At 43.5% G+C, this 22,332-nt stretch overlaps 1 long non-coding RNA gene across 2 annotated transcripts in view; it reads left to right on the forward strand.

The window, feature by feature from the left end:
* Nucleotides 1-21,557, forward strand: part of LOC140530204 (uncharacterized) — a 67,023-nt gene extending 45,466 nt beyond the window's left edge. For both annotated transcript variants that reach the window (XR_011975845.1, XR_011975844.1), the window contains exons 2-4: nucleotides 9,878-9,990; nucleotides 13,819-14,134; nucleotides 17,924-21,557. This is a non-coding gene — a long non-coding RNA (uncharacterized lncRNA). The remainder of the gene's footprint in view (nucleotides 1-9,877; nucleotides 9,991-13,818; nucleotides 14,135-17,923) is intronic.
* The last annotated feature ends 775 nt before the right edge of the window (nucleotides 21,558-22,332 follow it).

Raw genomic sequence — 22,332 nt, forward strand, 5'->3', positions numbered from 1 at the left:
TTGAAGACACAAAGGTCATCCTGGGTCATTGCCAGTCAACCTACTTTCATCTGGCCATTGGACTTTGAAGACTCTAGGAGAGAGAGAGTGAGGTCAATGACTGTGCAAATCTACCTCACTTAAATCCAACTCACAAACAAGTCAAGACATTACCTTGTAATGTTACTGGTCCTCTTCAAAAATGAGGGACAAGGAACAATATCTGTCTCATAGCAGCACCTTGGCATGGTGGATAGAGGAATCTTTCTATTATCCTCCTGCCTGATAATTGGGAGCCTCAATGCTAGGAAGACCTGGGCTCAACTCTTTCTCTGACATTTTGGTTGTCATCCTGGGCGAGTCACTTAACATCTTTGCTTCGTAGACACCTGTCTAAGATAATTGTTTGTAGAAAAGGGGCCATAAAATTGCATTGGTGGAGGGAATTTATTCTCTGGGAGTTCCTGACTCCAACGAAATACCAGTTCTAATTATGGAAAAATCTGCCTTGCTGGTCTGTTGTGGAGAAAGCCTGCAGTAAATCTTCAAGTGCTTTATAAATGTGAGGTTTTTTTCCAGGTCCAGGTTATTGGGTGAAGGGCTCAGGAGGATGGAGAGTTCCAGGAAACTCTCTCTTTACCCTGGCTGGCTAGAGCTCAACACTGATTTCACTGATTGATTATGAATGGAGTCACTGTATCTCTCTGAATCTCTGTTTCTCTACCTTCCAAATGAGATAGATTGAATGATCCTTTGCATGGTTCCCAGCTCTGCCTCGATGATCATCTGGCAGCTTCCTACTGTCTTTCACATTTCATAAACTGGCACAACCTAGACTTCCATGACTAGCCTTTCTGCCTGGCCAGAAACTCAGGATCAAAAGGGATCTCACTGTTCTTACCAGATCTCTTTGCTGCCAACGTCCTTGGCAGGCACATCTTCCTCAGAAGGATGGAGGACTTCCCAGGGGAATTTCCCTATCCTGGGGGTTCAGGATGCTCTTCACTGTTATTTTCCTCTGATTTCTCAGTGAGTGTCTTCATCACTGGGCCCCTGACCAACCTCAGTTTTAGGTCAAATATGTCTTATGGTCCAACTCTATATTTTCATATGATACACAGGCTGTAGATATATTTGGTGTTCCTGGTATGATGGAGCACAGAAGCAGCATGAAGAATAAAACTACCCTGGCCTCTCTATGGAAGTAGGCTCTGTGCTCACTCTTCCAACACCATATCTAGTGGCAGCTAGGTTCCTAGAACCTGTCTTTCCTCCCAAGGCCCATTCCATCTCAGATACACATCTAAGAGCAAAAAAGATTAGACACAGCAGTAACAGAAGAAATACAGATACCATGGATTCCTGGCCACATGGCTGCTAGATGAGGAGATAAGTTAACCACAGTAGTACCCCTCCTCCCCTGCTACTGCTATTACTTCTGTCTCCACCCAAGAACCACTGAGTTTCTTCCTCTTCATTTGATCTCTGTCAATAAATGGAGAAAGTTGAGTTTCTCCATCAGTGATTTGGTATGCAAACTCAAACTGGTTCAGCATCCATTTTAAGTAAGAGACAGGAAACAGTCTTAAAATACCTGCATATGCTCTGAAGTGGAAGAGGGGGGCCCTCCATCACACATCATTGCACATTTCCTGAAGTAGACTCCCCAGGTCTCCTTGTGGGCAGGCACTAGGCAGAATATACAGTGTGTGCTTGAAGGCCTGGGCCCCTAGTGGGGACCCAGTGACATCTGCAACATATCAACAGGTGATCAGCCTCATCTGAAAGATCTTCAAGGAGGGGTGTCCTACTACCTTCTGAGATAGTTTATGACTTTTTTAATTTTTTAAATCAGCTCTAATTGTTAAGAAGTACTTCCTTCCATCATGCTTAAATTTGCCTTTTAAGAAAATGTTCTCTTCATTCTGCTCTCTGGTAACAAACAGAAGAAAAGTTGAATCCCTCTTACACACCATAGTCCTTCAAGTACCTGAAGATGGTTATTATATCACCCTGCAGCTTCTAGGTGGTATATTAGACAGAGTATTGGCCCTGGAGTCAGGGAGTTGTTCGGTTATGTTTTATTCTTTGTGACCCCATTTGGGATTTTTTTGGCAAACATACTAGACTAGTTTGTCATTTCCTTCTCCAGCTCATTTTACAGATGAAGAAACTGAGGCAACCAGGGTTAAGAGACTTGCCCAGGGTTCCATAGCTAGTAACTATCTGAGGCCATATTTGAATTTATGAAGATGAGTGTTCCTGATTCCAGGCTTGACACTCTATCCACTTACCCTATCCTCTGTGTTGTCCTGGAGTCAGGAAAATTGGAATTCAAATCCAGCCTCAGACACTTAATAGCTGTGTAACCCTGGGCAAATCACTTCACCTCAGCTTGCCTCAGTTTCCTCAACTGTAAAATAGGGATAATAACAGTACCCACTTCCCAGGGTTGATGTGAGGATCAAATTAAATACTGTTTGCAAAGTGTTTAGCTCAGCACCTGGAACGGTGTAGGCATTACATAAATGTGTATTCCCTTTTCTTCCCCCAAATCTTTCCTTCTATATAATTGATGGTAAAACTAGCTTCAAGTCTTAGCTTTGCTGTGTATTGGTTGTCTGACCTTGGATAAGTCCTTTCTCTGTTTTCCCATTCTAAGTCTCATTTTTCTGCATTTGACCCCCTTCTAGAAGATTTGACTGCTGCTCTCAGAAGTTTGTAGCTGTGACATCCTTGGTATTAGAAAGCATCGTTGGTCAAGTTTGTGATTTATTTGTGCTGGTCGTTTGCTCAGAGACATCACTGACCATAACTGCACGATTTCTGTGGGAAAACTGGGTCTGCTTTGCAGTAAACTGCTTTACAAGGCTTTTTTTTTCAGGAAGTGCATGGCTGCCCAAAGCCTGACACCTCTGTAGGTAAATTAGAGAAGACTCAAAGCAGAGAGAGTGCTGCTCAAGGGGATGGACTGAATCACCTCCAGACCTTCATTGCTAGGCAACTAGGGCCAGAGCTGCCATGACTGAGTCACATTGGAGATGAGGAAAGAGAGAGGAGTTATTAGGTGTCATACAAATGGGAAACAATTGGGATCGAATTGTAAGGAAAATGTCGGCAAAGTTCCAAGCAGTCAAACGATTAGAATATAAACCTGTCTTGCAGCACGAAGTGGGGGGAAAATGACTCCTTAGGCAGAAACAGATGCTGCTGGCAAAGAAATAGTCACTTACATTCAACCCAACAAATGCTGATCAATTGCCTGCAGTCGACAAGGAGCTCCATTAATGCTCTCCTCTGATGCCCCATCATGGCACTGGAGACCAAACTGCAGCAGGTTCCACTAAGCTGAAAAGGCTTGGAGTGTAGACTGTTGGTCTGTCCAAGGAGGAGACCAGTTAAGTTTGGAAAGGCTTGTCCTCAGAGAACTAGATACCACGGACTTGGAGATCAGGAAACCAAGAAGTCATCTCATGGATGGATGCCCAGTGCCAGAAAGGACCTCAGAAAAATATTTTGCTACTATCTTGCCATACAAATGTAGATCTATTGGTGTGCATGTAGCTATGTAGAGAGCTATATAGTGTATATATTTTGTATGAACACAGTTGCACATCCACATGAAATGCAATATAAATTAAGAGCATGATTATTAATATTAACTGTTAGATACAACATAGTCATCCTATAGATAGGATAAAATGAGATTACTTCTCCTAGACCCAAATGAGCTTACTAAATGCAAGACAATGCAGACTGGCTAGATTTTTTGGGGGGTGGGGGGAAGTGAGGGAGGAAGCAGAGAAAGGCATTAGGGAGAGAGACAGAAGAAAAGAGGAGAGACAGGGATGCAAAGACACAGAGATAGAAACAGAGAGCAACAAAGGCAGAAAGACAGAAATAGAAACAGAGACAAAGAGATAGAAACAAAGCGACAGAGGGATGGGAAGAGAGAGCGAGAAGGGAGACAAAGACCATGATATACATATATATATATACACATGTGTATATGTGTATATATGTATGTATGCAAATATATGAAACTACATATATACATCCTTAAAAACTATATAACAGAAGTTGTTTCTCATAAAATTCCCTTTTTTGTTCTTTATATATTGACATATTATGTTTGTTAATGATCGTTATCTTCATAATAACAAAGAATTTTTTTAATAAAGAGTATTAGACTTATTATCAGAAGTCCTGGGTTCTTGTCACTTGTAAGCCAATTATTTCATCTCCTTTTGTATCATCTTAGACATATCAGACCCTGCCTCCCTCCTGTAAGGAAAATTCTTTAGGACCTGAAAAACCCATCATAAATGTGAGATATACTGTTGATGTTCTCAGGCAAGTGAGTATCAACAAACACTGTAACTGGAAAGAGAAGGTAGCTTTCTGTTGTGAGTAGGATAGGACCTCCTTGATTCACCTGAGAAGGGGGAAGTGGAACTTCTCTCCTGTCCTTCTTAGAGGGCAAATAACTGGAAAGGTAGATGTTATGATGCTGACTTGAATTCTTGGGAGGTATGAAGAAGCAGGTTTTAGCCAAAAGGAAGTTAAACACATGTGACCTGACCAAAGAGGTAAATAGAGCTAAAAAGGTGTCTTGGTCTTCTGGAAGTTAGTCCTTTGTGTCTCTTCTACCTTCTTCCTGGAGGATAGAACAGTAAGAAGAAATTCTCTTCTTCATTTCTCCTTCCACCCATTCATGGAAGATAGGCTAACAGACTAAAAACATGCATTAAGTGTTTAATATATGTCAAATATTGTGCTAAGCACTAATAAGGCACCATCTCAGCAAGTCTCTGTCTCCAATCTGTTTGTTACTGGGTCTATTTGTCTTCCTCTGTCTCTATTTCTATTTCTGACTGTCCATTTGTCCATCTGTCTGTCTCTGCTAAGAGGTGGTAAATCTGCATGGTCTTGTGTTGTCAGGCCAAGTCGGGTCTAGGAGAAATCATCTCATTCTATGCTATTTGTAAGAACACCTACCTATCCTATATCTCTAGGGTTACTATGAATAATTATATTCCCAATTTATATTGCATTTTGGATGCAGTTTAAAGTTTGTACTGAGGGAGACATTTCCCTGAATGTCCATGTACTTGTTATGCCTCATTAAATATTTTTGTTCCACTCTCTTTCAAATAAATGTAGGTATTTCTTCAGTGGGATCTGCCTCATCAAGTGGCCTCATGTCCTTTGTGAAAATGCAGCTCAAGGTCCCAAATGGGAATGGGGGGCAATTGCATCTCTCTAACTCCTTCCTACACTCATGACTGGATGGCATGGAGGTGGAGTTTGAAAGAGAGTAGTTCTTTAACAGCATGATTGCCTTCTCCCCAGAACACCTAGTTTAGAGAACATGGGAGTATTTCACTCTAATTTCCTGTGGAGCATATTAAGGATATTAAGCATATTAAGGCCAGGACCTGGACAACCTCAGATAATAAAACAGTAAATAGCAAACAGAGAACAAAACAGCTCTTCTGTCTACGTACAAGCTTTCTTTTGGTTGCTTGTATGTAATGAACTGTTTAGGTTGGAGAAGTAAAGACTTGGGTATGTGTGGGGGTGGGGTGGAAGAGGCTGGGGGAGGGGGAGGATAGAGGAGAGCAATCTTCACCTACCTAAAGCAGATTCTATGATTCTTCAAGGATCTCCGGTTGGTAAGCTGGATGACCCTTGGTCTGAACTGTTGTCAATTCTTGTTGAAATATGGGTTGAGTTAAGTCATCTCTGAGCTCTCTTCCAGCTCTGGGTGTAGTATAGTGGATCAGACACTAGACTAAGAATCAGAAAGAAGACATTTGTTTAAATCTAACCTTGGATACATACCAGCTGGATGATCTTGGGTAAGTGGGCCTAGTTATTTCACCTGTAAAATAAGAGGATTGAATGATCTCAATAACCTCTACCTTCTAGCTCTAAAATTATGATCCTATGATAAATACATGCACATAGAATAAGTACAAATACAAATGTTAAGTCAAGGTAGTTAGGGAGGAAGGACAGTTGGGGTGAATCAGGAACAGCTTCTTGCAGAGGCTTATGTTTTAGCTGAGTCTTGAAGGAAGAGAAGTACTCTGGTGCAGAGGTGACAAGGGACTGGACTAAAAGACAAATGGTACCAGTAAGGTAGGTTGGTGTCAGGGTGAAAAAACTTTAAAAGTGAACCAAAGGAATTTACATTTTATCTTGGAGCTTATCTAGTAGGAGAGCCCATCACTCACTACTCATTGAAGAAACTCGTTCTGCTTTGTGACCACTTGTTGGGATTTCTGTAGTGGGTAAAGTAATCCTAGTATAAAGTAGGAAGTGGGAGGAGAAGACCTCAAAGACCCTTAGAATTTATAGTTGAGTTCTTCCTCACTTACTGGCTCACTTAAAGAGATAGAAAAGTCACTTATTTATATGATAAGTCAAGTCCAAATAAATCATTAGTAATGGGAGACACCATCAGGCTCAATGGAAAAGGCACTTTTGGGAATCAGGAGGCTCAGGTTCTAGACCTGGCTCTTGTCTTGCTTTGTGACCTTATGAATGTTGCTTCCCCATTCTGATCCCCAGTTTTCTCATCTGTCATACTAGGGGCTGAGACCAGGTGATCTCTTGAGTCCCTTCTGGAACACTCTAATTTTGGTCTATTGTTATCACATTTCAAAACAAACGCTACCCTGGGCCCTTGCCTGCACATGTGTAGGCATTTAGTGTTATTATTGCTGTCAATCAAGGGAGCTCCGTGGGAGTCATTATCATGATTTTCTCCTTCCTTTCTCCCAAGCGTTACAGTAACCAGGAGTCGTGGAAAGAAAACTGGACTAGAAGTCAGGACACCTGGGTTTAGGTTTTAGCTCAGACACATCGGGAAGTTAATAAAACTTGCCTAAAGTTGCTCAATTGATTAACCTCATTTATAATGAATTAAACCAACACCATCAACAACTCTATAAGTTTAGGAAAGGTGGGTCTAGAAAATAGTTTAAGTCCAAAAGACCCAGGAGCTTTTGGTGGACTGCATGCTCAATGTGAGTCTGCCATTTTCTTGGGCAGCCAAAAAAACCTTAGGCTAAAAATGGCCTTGGGCGATGGGAAGGAAATCTTAGTATAGAAAGTCTTTCTATGGTCTTCTTCTGGGAAGACTGAATGACAGAGCCCTGAAACAAACATTATAGCCTCCCAAGAATTAAAATGGAGATCCCTCCTAGAACCATTGAAGGGGGCATGATGGGAATTAGCAGGCTACATATGTATAACATCAAAGACCTTTGATCTCATTGGAAACTGAGGCTCAGATTGGGGAATTGATTTGCCCAGGGTCCCACAGAGAGTTATAGTAGCATCAAGGCTGATTCCCTTGATAAGTGGCCCAATTTCAGGCACACAGGAGGCACTTCATAAGTTAATTAATAAATTCTTGTTAACTGACTGACTTTACTCTGCATTAACCACTGTACTAATAATGATGACATGAATTGATGCTTCCATGGCAATTTATAGTTCACAAAGCACATTCCTCCAGAGAACCCTCTGTTGTAGGTAGAGGACATATTCTTTTTCTAAGTGAGTACACAGAATCTCAGAGGTGGACAGGTCCTTAGGAATCTTCTATTTTTTAATCTCTGTGTCCTTGGCTCTTTGCACAACACCTTGTCGAATTACTGAATCAAATCCAACCTGTTGAAGTTAATAAACTGTATCCCTGAATCAGATTCATCAGAAAACAAGATCTGTGAGTCACATCAAGCAACTGCTTAGAAGACGGTTGTCCAATATATACAAAAATGTCTCTATCAACCAGGGTCCTGGTTTGGCACAAAGTCTGGGGATTAAATACCCTAGGCTTCCAGGGAACTCTAAGTAATGACCTTAGACAACAAAGAACAGAGTGTATATGTAATAGAAAGAGAAAACAAGTCAAAGATATTTTGGTGATGTTAGATCATGATGATAATATACAAGCAGCTCCAAGGACTCTGGGAGAAGATTAAAGTACTGCAAATTACAGAGATTCATAGAGCAGTAAATGAGAATAACAAGCCCAATTGGGTCTGGTCACATACCAAAAAAATGCTAACATTTTCCCATATCTCACAGCTTTGTAAATTGATATGAGTGGGTACTGGAGGACGAGCAGCATCACGTCCATTCAACAAAGCTTTGGGTCTTTCAAAACATTCATTTGCCTTGGAATTTGAAGTCCTATTTCTGCCAACCTGAATGAGAGTTGGAGACTAGATCAACTGATCAATCAATAATAATTTCTTAAGTACTTACAATGTGCTTGCCATTGTCCTAAGCTCTGAGGAGACAAAGGCAAAAACACTGCCCTTGTCTTCAAGGAAGATGAGAGGAGAGAAGGAGAATACAACTACATACCCATGTAAAATATGCACATATACACATATACATACATGTATATCTGCTGTAACCGCTGTCCCAAAGTCCATTGGTATGCGACTCTCTTACTAGGGATGATGAAGGCCCTGCTCTACTTAAGGGGTGGGGTCAAGTTGCAGAAGTTTTAGTTGTCAGCTAGCCCTACCTTGAGAATTCAAGTGGGGGTCCTTTTGAGAACTCTTCAAGCTGGAAGAGTCCCCTTTGCAGAGTCATCATGTGGGAGCCCCTGGCTTCTAACTCCTAGGAAGTAGATGGAAGATGCCAACCCCGCTTGGAGTGGCTGAAGGAAAAGACTCTGGGAAGGCATGAGAGGAGCTGGAAGCCCCATCTTATCCCTATTCCCACTTGCTACTCTGAAGACTTCAAGGCCTTGGATGGAATCCAGGATCTTCTCTCTTGATTGAATGGAGTTATCTCACTCCCAGTGGGAAATATCCTTCATTCTGTATTGTTTGGTATATACGCTCCAGTGGATACCTTCTCTGATTTTTGAATAAATGGGTTTCTTTGCTATTTGCTATGTGTGCTCAGTGTGGAATTGGTATTTGATGGGGAAGGAAGGGGTCAAGTTTGGGATATGGAGCTTGGGGTCTCCTTGAACCCCCAAACAACAAAGTGTTGAAAAGTTAGATGGAACCCAATCCTATTCCCTGACAAACAGTATTTAGGGGAGCAGCTAGGTATGCTTCTAACCTGTATCCCTTTGCTCTGAGGAGAGCTTCTGACCCGGATCTCCTGCTTACCCTCCTGGCAGGGATGCAAGTTTCTTTTGGAGAAATGTGGGGGGAAAAGGGGGATAGAGGCTCTCTTTTGAGTCACCTCTTCCAGTGTCCTCAACATATAAGGACCCTCTCTACATGTGGGAATCACCCTCTCACTCTGTTATTACATGATCCTAGATGAGCTTATGGTATTAGAGAAAGATAACGTCAATCCTCAAGGGGCACCCCTAGACATGTAACTGACCTCAACCCTGGTGTCCTCTGGGACACATACTTTATCTCATGTGATCCTCACAACAATCCAGTGAAGGAGAAGCAATTATTGTCCCCATTTTACAGATGAACAAACTGAGTTAGGCAGAATTTAAGTGATTTGCCTAGAGTCACACAGTTACTAAGTATCTGAGGCAGGATTCCAGCTTAAGTCTTTCTGACCTACATCTTTTAGGCTATCCCTCTGTTCTTTTTGCTTTTAAGCCACTACTTTGGGGGATAATAGATTTGCCAGCTGCAAGTTTTTACGTTACTTCTTATGGACAAAGCATTGCCATTCTCCTTACATGCCCTACGTCTCTTCGCTGACTGTTGGGTACCACACACTTGGGATTCTGTGGAGATGGTGCTCCATTACTCAGTGATACGACTGGGTTGGGAAAATGTCTGTTAAAGAGATGGGCTGGGATCCCAGGGAACAGCTGGGGACTATTGAAAATGCTGAACAATTTCCCAAATGGAAACTTGCCCACTTTCTTTCTCCTCTTCCATTTTAGGCCCTGATCACTGGCCTCCAGCAGATCCTGTCCAAGTACATGGTTCACAAGACTCCAAGAACTGATAGCCTGAAGATAACCAGACAATAGAGCTTCATGAGAAAAAAGGACAGGTAATGTGAAAAAAACCCCCAGTAATAGCATTTCTAGAGCTAACAAGGGCAGCTCTTCCTGAGCGTCAATCTGGTCTCAGACACTTGCTACCTGTGTGACCCTGGGCAAATCAATTAACCCCGTTTGCCTCAGTTTCCTCATTTGTAAAATGAGTTAAAGAAGGAAATGGTAAACCACTCCAGTACCTTTGCCAAGAAAACCCCAGATGGGGCCACAAAGAGTCAGATGTGACTGAAATGACTGAACAACAAGAATTTCTAGAGTGCTTTAAGCTTTGCAAAGTGTTTTACAAATATTATCTCATCTGATCCTCACCATAATGTTGTGTAGAAGAAGGTATTATTATTCGTATGTTTCAGATGAAGAAACTGAGGCAGACTGGTTAAGTGACTTGCTCAGGGTCACACAACTAGTAAGCTTCTGAGGCTGGATTTGAACTCAGGTCCTCCCAACTCCAGATCCTCTCTCTGTTGTGTCTCTGAGCTAGATCATAGGACAGACTGTCCGAGTAGAGTCTGAGAGTCTTAGAACAGACAATGTCACAGTTGGGAGGGACCTTAGAACATCTATTATTAAAGCTGGGAGGGACCTTAAAACACAACATGTTAAGATACAGAAGAGCACAGCAGGGAGTGTCAGAATGCAGAGGACCCTTAGAACACAAGACTATCCAAGCTTAGAAGGACCTTAGAACATACACAGAATATCAAAACTGAATTTTAGAATGTGGAACACAGACTAACACAACCAGAGGCCCCCAAGAACAAAGATGGTGATTTTAAAGATTCTCAGAATAGAGCTAGAATAGATCTTGGAGCTCATCTGATCGAGCCATTCCCTTTACAGATTAGACTTGGGAATGGCTGGCCCAAACTTATCCTGCGAACTGGGTGCTGAACTCAGAGTCAAACTGAGACCTCTTGCCTGCCAGTTCCAAGACCATTCCAGTGATTCCCACTGCTTGGTGATACATTGGATAGGCTTGGCGTAAGGAAGGCCTGAATTCCATTGCCTCAGATATTTACTAGTAGTGTGAACTTGGGCAAATCATTTCACCTCTGCCTGCCTCAGTTTCCCCATCTATCAATTGAGAGGGTGATCCCTAAGTTTCCTTCCAGCTCTAAATCTATGAGTACCATGTGGTTCGAAGTCCAACAGAGCTCAGCTCATAGTAAACCTTTCTCTGGTCTCCTTCATGGAGCCTAGCACAGGGCTCGGGTGCAAAGTGCTCCTTCCATCTATGGATGCACCATAAGGTGGGAGAATCCAGTACTTCTCACATTCCCCAGCTGAAGTTGGTGCTCAGCACCTGATCAGAGGGAGTAAAGTCCTTCATGAGCCAGGACTTTAGAAGATGGTAGAAATGAGGGCTTAATGTAGATTGAGCTCTGGGTTTGGCATCCAAGAGTCCTGAATTCAAATCCAGCCTCAGACATTTACTAGCTGTGCGAACTTGGGCAAATAACTCAACCTCTGTCTGCTTCAGTTTCCTTAACTGTAAAATGGGGATGGTAACAGCACGTCCTCCTCTGGGGTAGGTGTGATGATCAAGTGGGATGATAATATTTGTAAAGCACTGAGCACAGTGACTGGCACGTAGTAGGTGTTCTAAAATGCTATTATTATTATAATTATTGTCATTACTTCTGTCTGTGCCTCAACAGTGGTTCTGGGCTAGAGCTAGGGGAGTTTGCAAGTCGGAGCTGCCTGCTATAGGAGGGGCATCTGGACAGCTGGCTACACCCTGCTTATGCAAGAGGCAGCTAATTGAAAGTCAAACCTTGTTGTTGGAAGATTTTTTTTTGTATTTGACCCTCGAAATATTTCTCAATAAAATCAGAGTACATAGTTTACTCTCTGTGACTAGAGATAAAACACAAAGAGGCCGTGACTGCCAAGACCTAATCGGTTGCACATGGAAGAGAACTCTGCTTTCCTCCCCTCCCCTTTCCTTTCCTGCCTTGCCCAATTCTCCCCTTCTAAGATCTGGGAGGAATAAATGGGAAGACCTACTGAATCCCAAAATGCAGCTTTCCCCATTCCCTTCTTCTCCTTGTTTGTGCTAATGAAAAGGGTCAGATCCAAAGTTGATTAACTTTTCTCTAAAGCATTCATTCATTAATTCATTTCATTCATTCATTCGACAAATGCTTAAACACCTCCCGTTTTCAGGTACTCACTTAAAGTGAGGTTATGCCCATCCAAATTTTCTTTTCTATTAAAGGGGCCACCCCCTGATTATCTTTTAATGGTATGTCATTTGCAAGAAATATACTTGAAACAAAGAATGACATAGAAGGCCTTCTCCAGTCATCCTGATGAATATCTGGCCACTGGATCCAGATGGCTCAGGAGGAGAAAGTGAGGTTGGTGACCTGCACAGCCCTCCCTCACTCAAAACAAAATCAAGAGCAAGTCGTATCATCATTTCTCTGATGTCATGGTCTTCTTCGGCAACGAAGGACGAACACAACAACAAACACCTCCCATATGTGGAATAGTATGACAGGCATTAGGGTACAAAATTTAGATAAGAGATGGACCCTTCCCTCCTAGAATTTACATCATAAATTGAGTCATAACCTTCTAGGGGAATCAGGGACTTCGCTCCAGGTGGGATTCCTGATGGGAAGTACTCTGCAATGGTCCTGTTGATATCTGCCCTTTACTTTTTCTGGGGTCTCTGCAGTCTCCCACATCACATTAGAGTGGAATGCCCTTGAGGGCAGAAGCTGTTTCATTTTTACCTTTGTATTCCATTGTTTGTGACATGGTAGATGCTTGGCAAATACTTGTTGATGATCAATTGACATGTTGAAGGGGTCATCCCAAGGGGATTCTAGGCTGGGTATTGAGAGAGGGCCCATGGGGCCAATATGCCTTGGATTGCTTTCCAGGTTTGATGTTCTGTCTTGTTGTAATGGAAGGCAAAGACTCAGACTGATATCACTTAAGCATGTCCTAAGTAGAAAAGCTTGGGGTCAAAGTCACATTATGAGTCTATCCTTCTTGGAACCCAAAAAGGTTGAGTCACATCCTCAGTTTTCCTCTATGTCTTGCAGATGGCTAAAGCAGAAAGTAGCCTTGGTATAAGGTCTCTTTCCCCCAAAATGAACATATAGGACTAGTCTCTTTTGCTCTAAGACCTACAGAGACTCATTGAAGGAAAGAAAAGAGCAGAGCACTATGACCACAGTGGGAGCATTCCTTGGTCCACACCCCCTCTCCCCACCCCATTCCCAACTGATAAGCAATAAATCCAAATTTGCAGCAGAACACAATCCCATCCTTCTTCAAAATCAATGCCAGCTCTGTGTGGCCATAAATAGCCTTTTAATGCCTTCAATGAGTGACACTGAGAAGGGATAGAATGCAGTTTCCCTTGGGTGACTGGCCAGCTCCTGATCAGCCAAGCCCTTCGCATGCTCTCTCACCATTGCTGTCTCATGGGGAGCACATTGACTCCCACAAAGTCCTGTGATGCTTAGTCTGGGAGGGGAAGAGGCTCAAGTTTGGGAAGGCTATAGAGGCAGGAAGCTAAGGCTACCAAGATCAGAAGGCTCCAAGAATGACCCTGGCTCATGAACACTCTCCCTCCTCATCCCCTTCTTCCAAGTTTCCTTTAAGACTCAGATAAAGCACTGCCTCCTACACAAAGTGTTTCCTGATTTTCCCAATTCAGTTCAATTCAGCTCAGCTCAGCACAAACATTTTTAAGCAGGTACTATGCCAGGAGCCAAGACACAAAGACAAAAAAATGAAGCAGTGCCAGTTTACAAGCAATTATTTAATCAACAAACCTTTATTAACTGTCTGCTCTTTGTCAGGCCCTGAGTTAGGTATCTGGGATAGAAGAACAAAGAATCAGACATTTCCCACTCTCAAGGAACATGCACCCTAGCCATCAGATTGGCCTGATCCTGAGAGAATGAATAAGCTCCCTGCCTCAGTACTGCTGATCCTCTGTTGTACTTAAAAGTCATATCCACTGCTTCAGACCCTGAGGAGTTGGAGAGGTATCGCCAACCCTCTTTCATGATGATGGCCCTCAGTGGAATGAAAGTCTTCTGGGACTCCACATGTCATGGCCTTCTCCCCCAGTTTGGGTGTGATCCCATTGCCAAGGCTTCTTTCCATCTCCAGGTTAGTATTCCTCATTGCAAGGCCCCTGAGTGTTTCACTGTGGTTGGAAGACTATGGGCAGGATGGATGGGTGGGGATTGGGAAGATCAGAGGAGTTGTGGAATCACTAAACAAAGGGAAAGAGAGAAAGAAGCCTCCCCATTATAGGTGGGAAAGAGAGGCCTGGAGGTAAGAACAGCTGGAGTCATAAATCAATGAGACAAGTGGAGATGAGCGAGGCAGCAGTGGGACCTGCCCAGGCCTCAGAGACCCCAATCTAGAGTGGGAGAGATGAAAGCACGAAGAAGATGGGGGTGGGGCAGTCTCCAGAGACTTTTCTCAAAGTCAGCATAAACAGATGGGCCAGTGATGGGGTCAGTTAGAACTGGGCCCACTCATGTCTCATTTGTTTTCTGCTCTTCTTCTGCTTCTGAGATGTGGGGTTCAGTAATGAAGGGGGCTTTCACTAGTTGCTTTCCTTAGTGCCACACTGTAGAATGGAAGTGCCTCGGGCTTCAAGGCTCTGAGGACAGGCCCAAGAATGGATGGTGTGACTGATCTCTCCCTTATTCTATAGAACCCTCAAGTTCCTAGATCTTGTAACTGATTTCTCCAGCACATCTCAGTTGTGTGTCCCTTCTCCACATTCACACAACCACCATCCTGGTACAGGCCCTCATCCCCTCTCACTTAGAATATTGCAAGAGCCTGCTTTGATCTCAAGTCTCTCCCATCTCCACTCATCTGGAAAAATGATTTTCCTGAAGTATAGGTCTGATCTTCCTACCTCCTGCTCAGTGAGTGCCAGTGTTTCACTATTACATCCAAGATCAAGTCCTCTGGTGATTAAAGCTCTTTCTAACCTGCCCTTTCCTACCTTTCCAGTCATATAAGTTCCTCTCCTTCATGAACTCTACAATCAACTGAACTGGAATGGACAGTTCCTCCAACATGATTCTCTGTCTCCCATCTCTAGTTCTTTATTCTGGCAGTGTCTTCCACTTGGAATACTCTGCCCTTCTCACTTCTACATCTTAACATCTCTGGTTTCTTTCAGCACTCAGGTGAAAGCCTACTTTCTACAGAAAGCCCATCCTTGCCACTGCTCCAGCCTTTCCTCTGAGATGACCTCCTACTTACACTGTAAATTGACACCGACATGTACATGTGATCTCCATCAGTAGAAGGGACCTTTCTGTGTATTAGTAATTAGCATAATTCCTGGCATACAAGAAGCACTTAGCAAATGCATATTGACTACTGATTGATCAAATGTTGTCCATCAATGAAGAGAAGGCCACCCCCAAAATGCCTTTTTATAACGGCATAGAGTGAGTTGTGATTGGAGTCACAGGAGTCCTTCACTAAAAGGATGCAACCACAGATCCTTGAAATTAGTAAAAATGCCTTGATGAAACTTCCCTTACAACCACCTTGTTGGTGGATAGTGTAGGTATCATCATCATCTTCTTCCTCATTTTCATCATCTTCTTTATCCTCATCTTCCTTCACCTCTTCATAATCATCATTATCCCCATCATCATCTTCCTCATCTTCATCATCACCATAATTATCATCTTCATCATCTTCCTCCTCTTCATTTTCACCACCACCATCATCACCATCCTCATTTTATCCAACTGATAATGATCATATAGAAAGCAGATGGTGGAGTCACAACTCAGACTCAGCTTTTCTGACTTCCTGTCCAGTGTTCTTTCTGCTCCTCCATGCTGCCTCCTTAGGGTCCTCTAAGGTCCCTTTCAGCACTCCTTGTGTCTATTTTTAGAGTTTTTTTGAGTAGTTTTGAGTTATGAGAAGTTGTACATGAGAGTTCTCTCAGAACAAAATGAGCATGAATGGTAATGATCTCTGTTTACTGGAGGTCTTCAAGCAAAGCCTGGATGGCCCCTTGGTGAGCCTGGGGAGGAGAGGAATCTTCTTTGAACAAACCTTGGGCTAGATGTCTTCTGAGGCCCCTTGTAGAGCAGAGATCCTGGTATTCTGTTTCTATGCTAGGTTTCCATGCTAGGTTTCCAAGATGGGCAAAGACGCTCAGTGCTGCAGGAGCCCTCACACTAGACTTGTGGCCTCCACCTGTACCTTTGCACCAGACAGACATGCTCTTACCTTCTCTTCTCCAAAGCCCAGCTCAGTCACTACCGTCTACATGAAGGTTTACCTGATTCTCCCGCCCCCAGGGGCTGGCGCCGTCCTTCCTCCCCTCTTTTTCTTATACTTGATTTACATTGATATCCGTACATGCTGCGTGTGCTGTCTCTCCTAGTAGAATGTAAGATCCTTGAGGACAAGACAGTTTATTTTTGGCTCTGCCTACCCAAGGTCTACCGCAAGGCTTGGCACGTAGTTCATACTGATTCTCCATTGTGTCCAGGTGCTTCCTTTAATGTGGCCCCCAGAAATGAACGTAATACTGGGAATATGAGATGACCTGGGATGACCAGGGATGCATTCAAGACTATTACTCCCTTATCCTGGACACCATGTCTTTCTTAATGCAGCCTAAGCTTGCATTTATGGGGAAATAGTGTCAATCACCACACTACTGATACATATTAAGGCTGCAGTGCCCTGGACCCTCTGGGGAGTCTTCTTATGAACTGCTCAATAACCATGTCTCCTAGCTCTCATCTTTTTGTAGCTGATGTTTTGAACTCTCACAGAGGACTTTACATTATCATGTAAATGACTATTCACTTCCCTTCAGCCTCAGAACAACCTTGCCCACAACCCCTTAGCTGACTTCTCAGGCAAATGTGGAGAAATCCAGCAAGCCTCAATTTACTTTTGTTGGGAGGGGTCATTCTCACTCTACAATTCCACAGAGCAATTCATGCCATCATTATGGGATTGAGAGCTGTAGGGGGCTTAGAGCTAATCCAATCTCCTCACTTCCACCTCAAATATTTTCTCATATTCTTTGTTCTAACTCCCTCCCAGTTTTGACAGCATTTGCATAGAGGCAGCTAGGTGGCACAGTGGATGGCACACAGGGCCTGGAGTCAGAAAGAACTGAATTCAAATCCAGTCTCAGACACTTACCAGCTATGTGACCCTGGACAAGTCACTGAACCCTGTTTACCTCAGTTTCCTAATCTGTCAAATGAGCTGCAGAAGGAAATGGTAAACCACTCCGGTATCCAAAAATTTGCCAAGGAAACTCTGAATGAGGTCATGAATGGAACATGATGGAATGATGGAACAACAATTTACATGGAGTTTTAAGATTTGCAAAGCACCTTATACTGTGATCCTCTAAACAGATTCAAGAAGGAGGTGCTATTATTTTCCTCATTTTATAGATGGTGAAACTAAGACACAGAGAGGTTAAATGATTTATCCAGGGTCAGATAGCTTGTAAGGTTCTGAGGCAGGATTTGAACTCAGGTCTTCCTGACTCCACATCTATCTACTATCTACCTGTTTATTCTACAGTTCCTCCCGCTCTACCATTTCATCTTCTAAACTCCTTCCCACCTAGGAAATTGCCTTTTCTCAGGTTCTTTCCAAAGCTATGTACCTAGGAAGACTGTTCAGGCTAGCTAAGAAACTAAGTTGCAAAAAAGCTACCATTTGGGATTTGTTTTTAGCTGTGGTGCAGCATCTAGAGCTAGGGGTGGGCATTCCCCAGGGAATTTTGGAGCAGGTCAGGTGGCTATGGGGTAGGGGTGCCCTGCTGAGTTGGAGACATTTGCTTTGGGTTGTTTGCTCTGGGTTTTACTGTGGAGTTGAGCTTTCTCTTGGACAGAGAAGAAATGAATCCCTAATGTAATTTTGTTTTCCTTCCAGGGTGACGGCTAATAAACCAGGGGCCGACCTTATTCAACAGCGAGGGAGATGAAAGAGATGGTACACGAACATGCCTTCCTTGTGTGCCACACTCTTTCCTGGGCTGTATCTTATTACATGCCTAGGGCTTGGTTTCCTAGAATCTTTAGGACCCAGATGCTCAGTGGGTTCATGCTGTAGTTTCTGCACTTCTTGCCCTGAAAGATTTCTGTGCACAGTCATGACATCCTGAAAAAAACACTTGAATGAATCAGAGAGGTTGGGTTAGAATTCTGCTTATCACTTGTGGGACCTTAGACAATGTACTTACCTTTCTTGAAATGAGTTTCTTCGTTGGTGAAATTGGCCTAGATGAGCCCCAAGGCCTTTCTACAACAAAATCCTACCTGTGAAAACAAGATTTTGCCAGAGGAGGGAACTCCCTTTACCAATGTGGATTGAAACCCACATATGACCCACTAGCTAATTCCCAGGGAGTTTATCTTCCAGGGTTAAAGAAGTGGCAATCATGCCACTGAACTATGTCCTTGTCAGACCTCACCTGGAATATTGGGTTCAACTCTGGGCACCGGAGATTAGGAAAGGTGTTGATAAGCCTGAGAAGCCAAGAGGAGCATGATGGATGTTCTGAAGGACCTTCAGTCCATGAGGATTGGTTGGAAGAAGTGACCTGATCAGGATGGTGAAGAGGTCAAGGAGGAATAAGAGGCTGGCCTCAGGGTTTTAGAGGTCAGGGTCCTGTGCCAGGGAGCAGAGCTGGGATCAATGGGGCGGGAAGGAGAAGCAAATGGAGCTTGAAGGGAGGAGAAAAGGCAGAACTGAAAGGGAATGAACTGCTTCAGGAGCTGGGGGATGTCAGGGCTGGCAGGGAGCTTAGAACAAGTGCTGTCAGGGCTGGGAGAGGTCTTAGAACAGAGAAAGTTAAGGCTAGGAGGGCCTTAAAAAAAAGAAATGCAATTTTTTCTTAGAACAAGAAATGTAATTTTTTTCTTAGAACATCAGACTAGAATAGACCTGAAAATATAGAATTTTTAAAACCTACCAAGTTAGAGCTGGAAAGGGTATTAGCATTAGATTATCTGACCTGAAAGAGACTTTGCTTCAAGGCACTTTGGTACTTAAAGGACCTTAGAAAATGAAATGTAAGGACAAGAAATGTTAGAGCTGAGGAGGACATTAAGGAATATCATTATAGCCACTGCCATTTATAAAGTGGTTTCAAGCTTCCAAGTGGCTTTAAATTCACTATCTGATTTCCTTTTCATTACAGCCTTCTCATGTAGATAGTGTAAGAATTATTGTCATTGTTGTTTTTGGGCATGTAGGTGATGCGGTGGATAGAGCACTGGGTCTGGAGTCAGGAACCCAGCCTCAGATACTTACTAGCTGTGTGATCCTGGGCAAGTCATTTAACCCTGTTGGCCTCAGTTTCTTCAAAATGAGTTAGAAAAGGAAATGGCAAACCACTCCAATATTTTTGCCAGGAAAACCACAAATAAAGAATCAGACATAACCAAATAGTATCTCCATCTTTATCATAGCCCTATAAAGTGGATAGGGTAAGAATTATTATTCCCATTTTACACGTGAGGAAATTGAGGTGCATTTGACATATCCAGGGTCACACAGAAAGCATCAAATTCAAGATGTGAACCTAGGTACCTAGAGACTAGCTCCCCTTCTCACTTCATACTCAGCTCCATCTGGATCAGGGGAGAGAGGGAGACAAACCTGACCCTATTCAAGGCTCTGCCTCAGGCTAGTTCTGGGTGGTGGTTTTTGAAAATAATCGCAAACATACGCTTCCAACATCTCCGTGCTGACAAGATGTCCACCGGGAAGAAATCATGGGGTGTCCAGGCCAACTGTGTTCACCCAGAAGATCTGATGAGAAGCCTACCCTTTGAAAAGGCTTTGCTTACTGGAGGTAGGAGCCTACCAGCAGTGCACCCAGGGCTGGAAGGATGGGCTTCTGCCAGTGTGTACAAAGGACTCTGGCACAGTATCTGATGAAAAAGAAGTTTGGGGATTATCTGGTGCACAAAACTTGAACCACTTACCTCGCCTCTTGCTTCCCCTCCCTGCTTAAAATCCTCCTAAATTTCCATCCTTGTCTCTTTGAATAAACCTAATTCCTTGCCTTGATGTCTGGGTGCTGCCCCAGCTCGCTGGAACAGCTGGTGCACAGCTGCTTAACCTTCCAAATTCTGGCCTCTGGCCCATTCACAGCTTCACCTTCCAATTACAGGTATTAACTGTAATCAGGCTTCTTGCAGAGAGCCTTGGGGGAACCAGGCTGAAGGCTTTAAACTTGCCTCCACCTGGGGTACCAGCTATCACTGTGGAAGGTGCAGCCATGGAGGTGAGAACCCCAGCTGCCCATGGCTGGGAGACCTCAGTTTCATTTCCAGTTTAGGCAGAGATTCCAAAGGAGCCCTACATAAATCACTTCCCATTCACCCTTTAAAATTCTGTGACTGGGTGACAACTCTGGAGGGCTGTTGCCAGAATGATGCAGAAGGCTTTGGAGTCCAATGAGCTGAACCTTCTTGTGGCAGAAACAGAACATTTTAGACTCTTTATAGATCAAGAGGCATTTAGTGCTGAAAATAAAATCATACTAGTCAATCAGTCATCCAATCAACATTCATTAAGCACCTACTATGTGCCAGACACTGCCCCAACAGATGTGGTCACGGAGCCTTTTCCTGAAGATCTCCAAAGAGCAGGAACACCTTGCCTCCGGTAGTGGTCCATTTCATTGTTGGGTAGGCTTAAGCATCAGGCCTAACGTCAAACCTCTTTATATCCTACCATCCTGGTTTTGCCTTCTGGGACCAGACAAAACAAGTCAGCTTCCTTTCCCACAAGACAGTCTTTCAGAAATTTGAAGATAGTTGTCCTATTCCCTTTGAGTATTTTATTCCAACATTTGGGGTTAAAAAGAGCCCTATTTCCTTCAAGTGGACCTCCTGTAGAATGGATCAGACACCCATCACCATCCTATTTATCCTCATTTATCAATGTCCTTCCTTGAATGTGAACATACAGAATTGTCTCTCCTCTTGGCCCGTCCTCTTTTTAAAATCTTCCAAAATGTCAGTCCCTGGGTATTTTGTGACCTAGGATAGAATCCACTTCCCTAGACCTGGAAGCTACACCTGTCCTATGAAGTTCAAGATTACATGAATTTTCTTTTTTGCTCCCTCCAGCAATCTTACCCTGCATCTCATTGGTACGCAGCTGTTTGCATGTTCTCTTCATCATTAGAATGTGAGTTCATCCAGAGCAGGGGCTTCTTTTGCTGTTCTTTGTATCTTCAGTACTTAGCACAGTGTCTGGCATACAGCAAGTCCTTAATAAACGATAGCTGTTTTTGTTCATTTTGTGTTGTTGTTCATATTCCATTCTTGAAGAGGACCAGCGATGTTAGGAGGGTGATGTCTTGTTTGGCTCATGAATTGAATTTAATGGAGACAAATAGGCACAAAGTCATCAGCCTCACTCTCTCCCTCAGTCATCAAAGTCCAGTGGCAAGATGAAAGTTAAGATAACGATGGCCTGGGATGCACCAAATGATAGTTGACTGGCTGACTGGCTGCCATATTGCTCTCTTGACTCACACTGAGTTTGCAATGTTCCATGACCCCCAAATCTTTTTTAGACAAATTCATTAGGAAATTACTTAATCTTCTGTACCCCAGCTTCCCCTTCTGTAAACAAGGGGGTTGGACTATGTGACCTCTCAGGTCCCTTTTAATTTATCGATCCTATAAATCCTAAGATTTTTCAGATTTGGGGAGGACAGAGTTAAGATGGTGGAGGAGAAATATGGATCTGCTCTAGCTCTCTCCCATAGCCCATAAAATACCTGCAAAAATGAATCTAAACAAATTCTAGAGCAGCAGAAGCCACAAAATGACAGAGGGAAAGAGATTTCTAGCCCAAGGCAGCCTAGATGGCCAACAGGAAAGGTCTATTGCACTGGGCTAGGAGTGAAGCACAGCCCAGCCTGGGCCATGTGGCAGGGGCAGGATTGCAACAGGCTTCAGGGTGTGAAATCACAGGTGGCAGCTCTGGCTCCCACATTTCTCAACCCACAAACACTAAAGACATTTTCAAAGGTCAGTGAGAAAGCTCTTTCACCTAGGTGATAGGGGTGTGCGGTCTGGCCCCAACCCCAGCCCCAGGATGGGAGCAGCCACTGCAGCAGCAGCGTCCACTTTTGGAGCCCTCAGTCTAAAGACCCTGGGGAAATCAAATGGCTAATATGGGTCTGAGTCCTGAGTGATGGCCCTGGGGTGAGGAGGAGCACTGGTGTGGTATAGCTGGTGGAGGCTGTGGTTGCTTCCAGACCAGACTGCAGGCCAGGGGAGGAGTAAACTCCTCTCCCTTGATTGTGCCACCTT

Source organism: Notamacropus eugenii, chromosome 2 (genome assembly GCF_028372415.1).
Source record: "Notamacropus eugenii isolate mMacEug1 chromosome 2, mMacEug1.pri_v2, whole genome shotgun sequence".
Lineage (NCBI taxonomy): Eukaryota > Metazoa > Chordata > Mammalia > Diprotodontia > Macropodidae > Notamacropus > Notamacropus eugenii.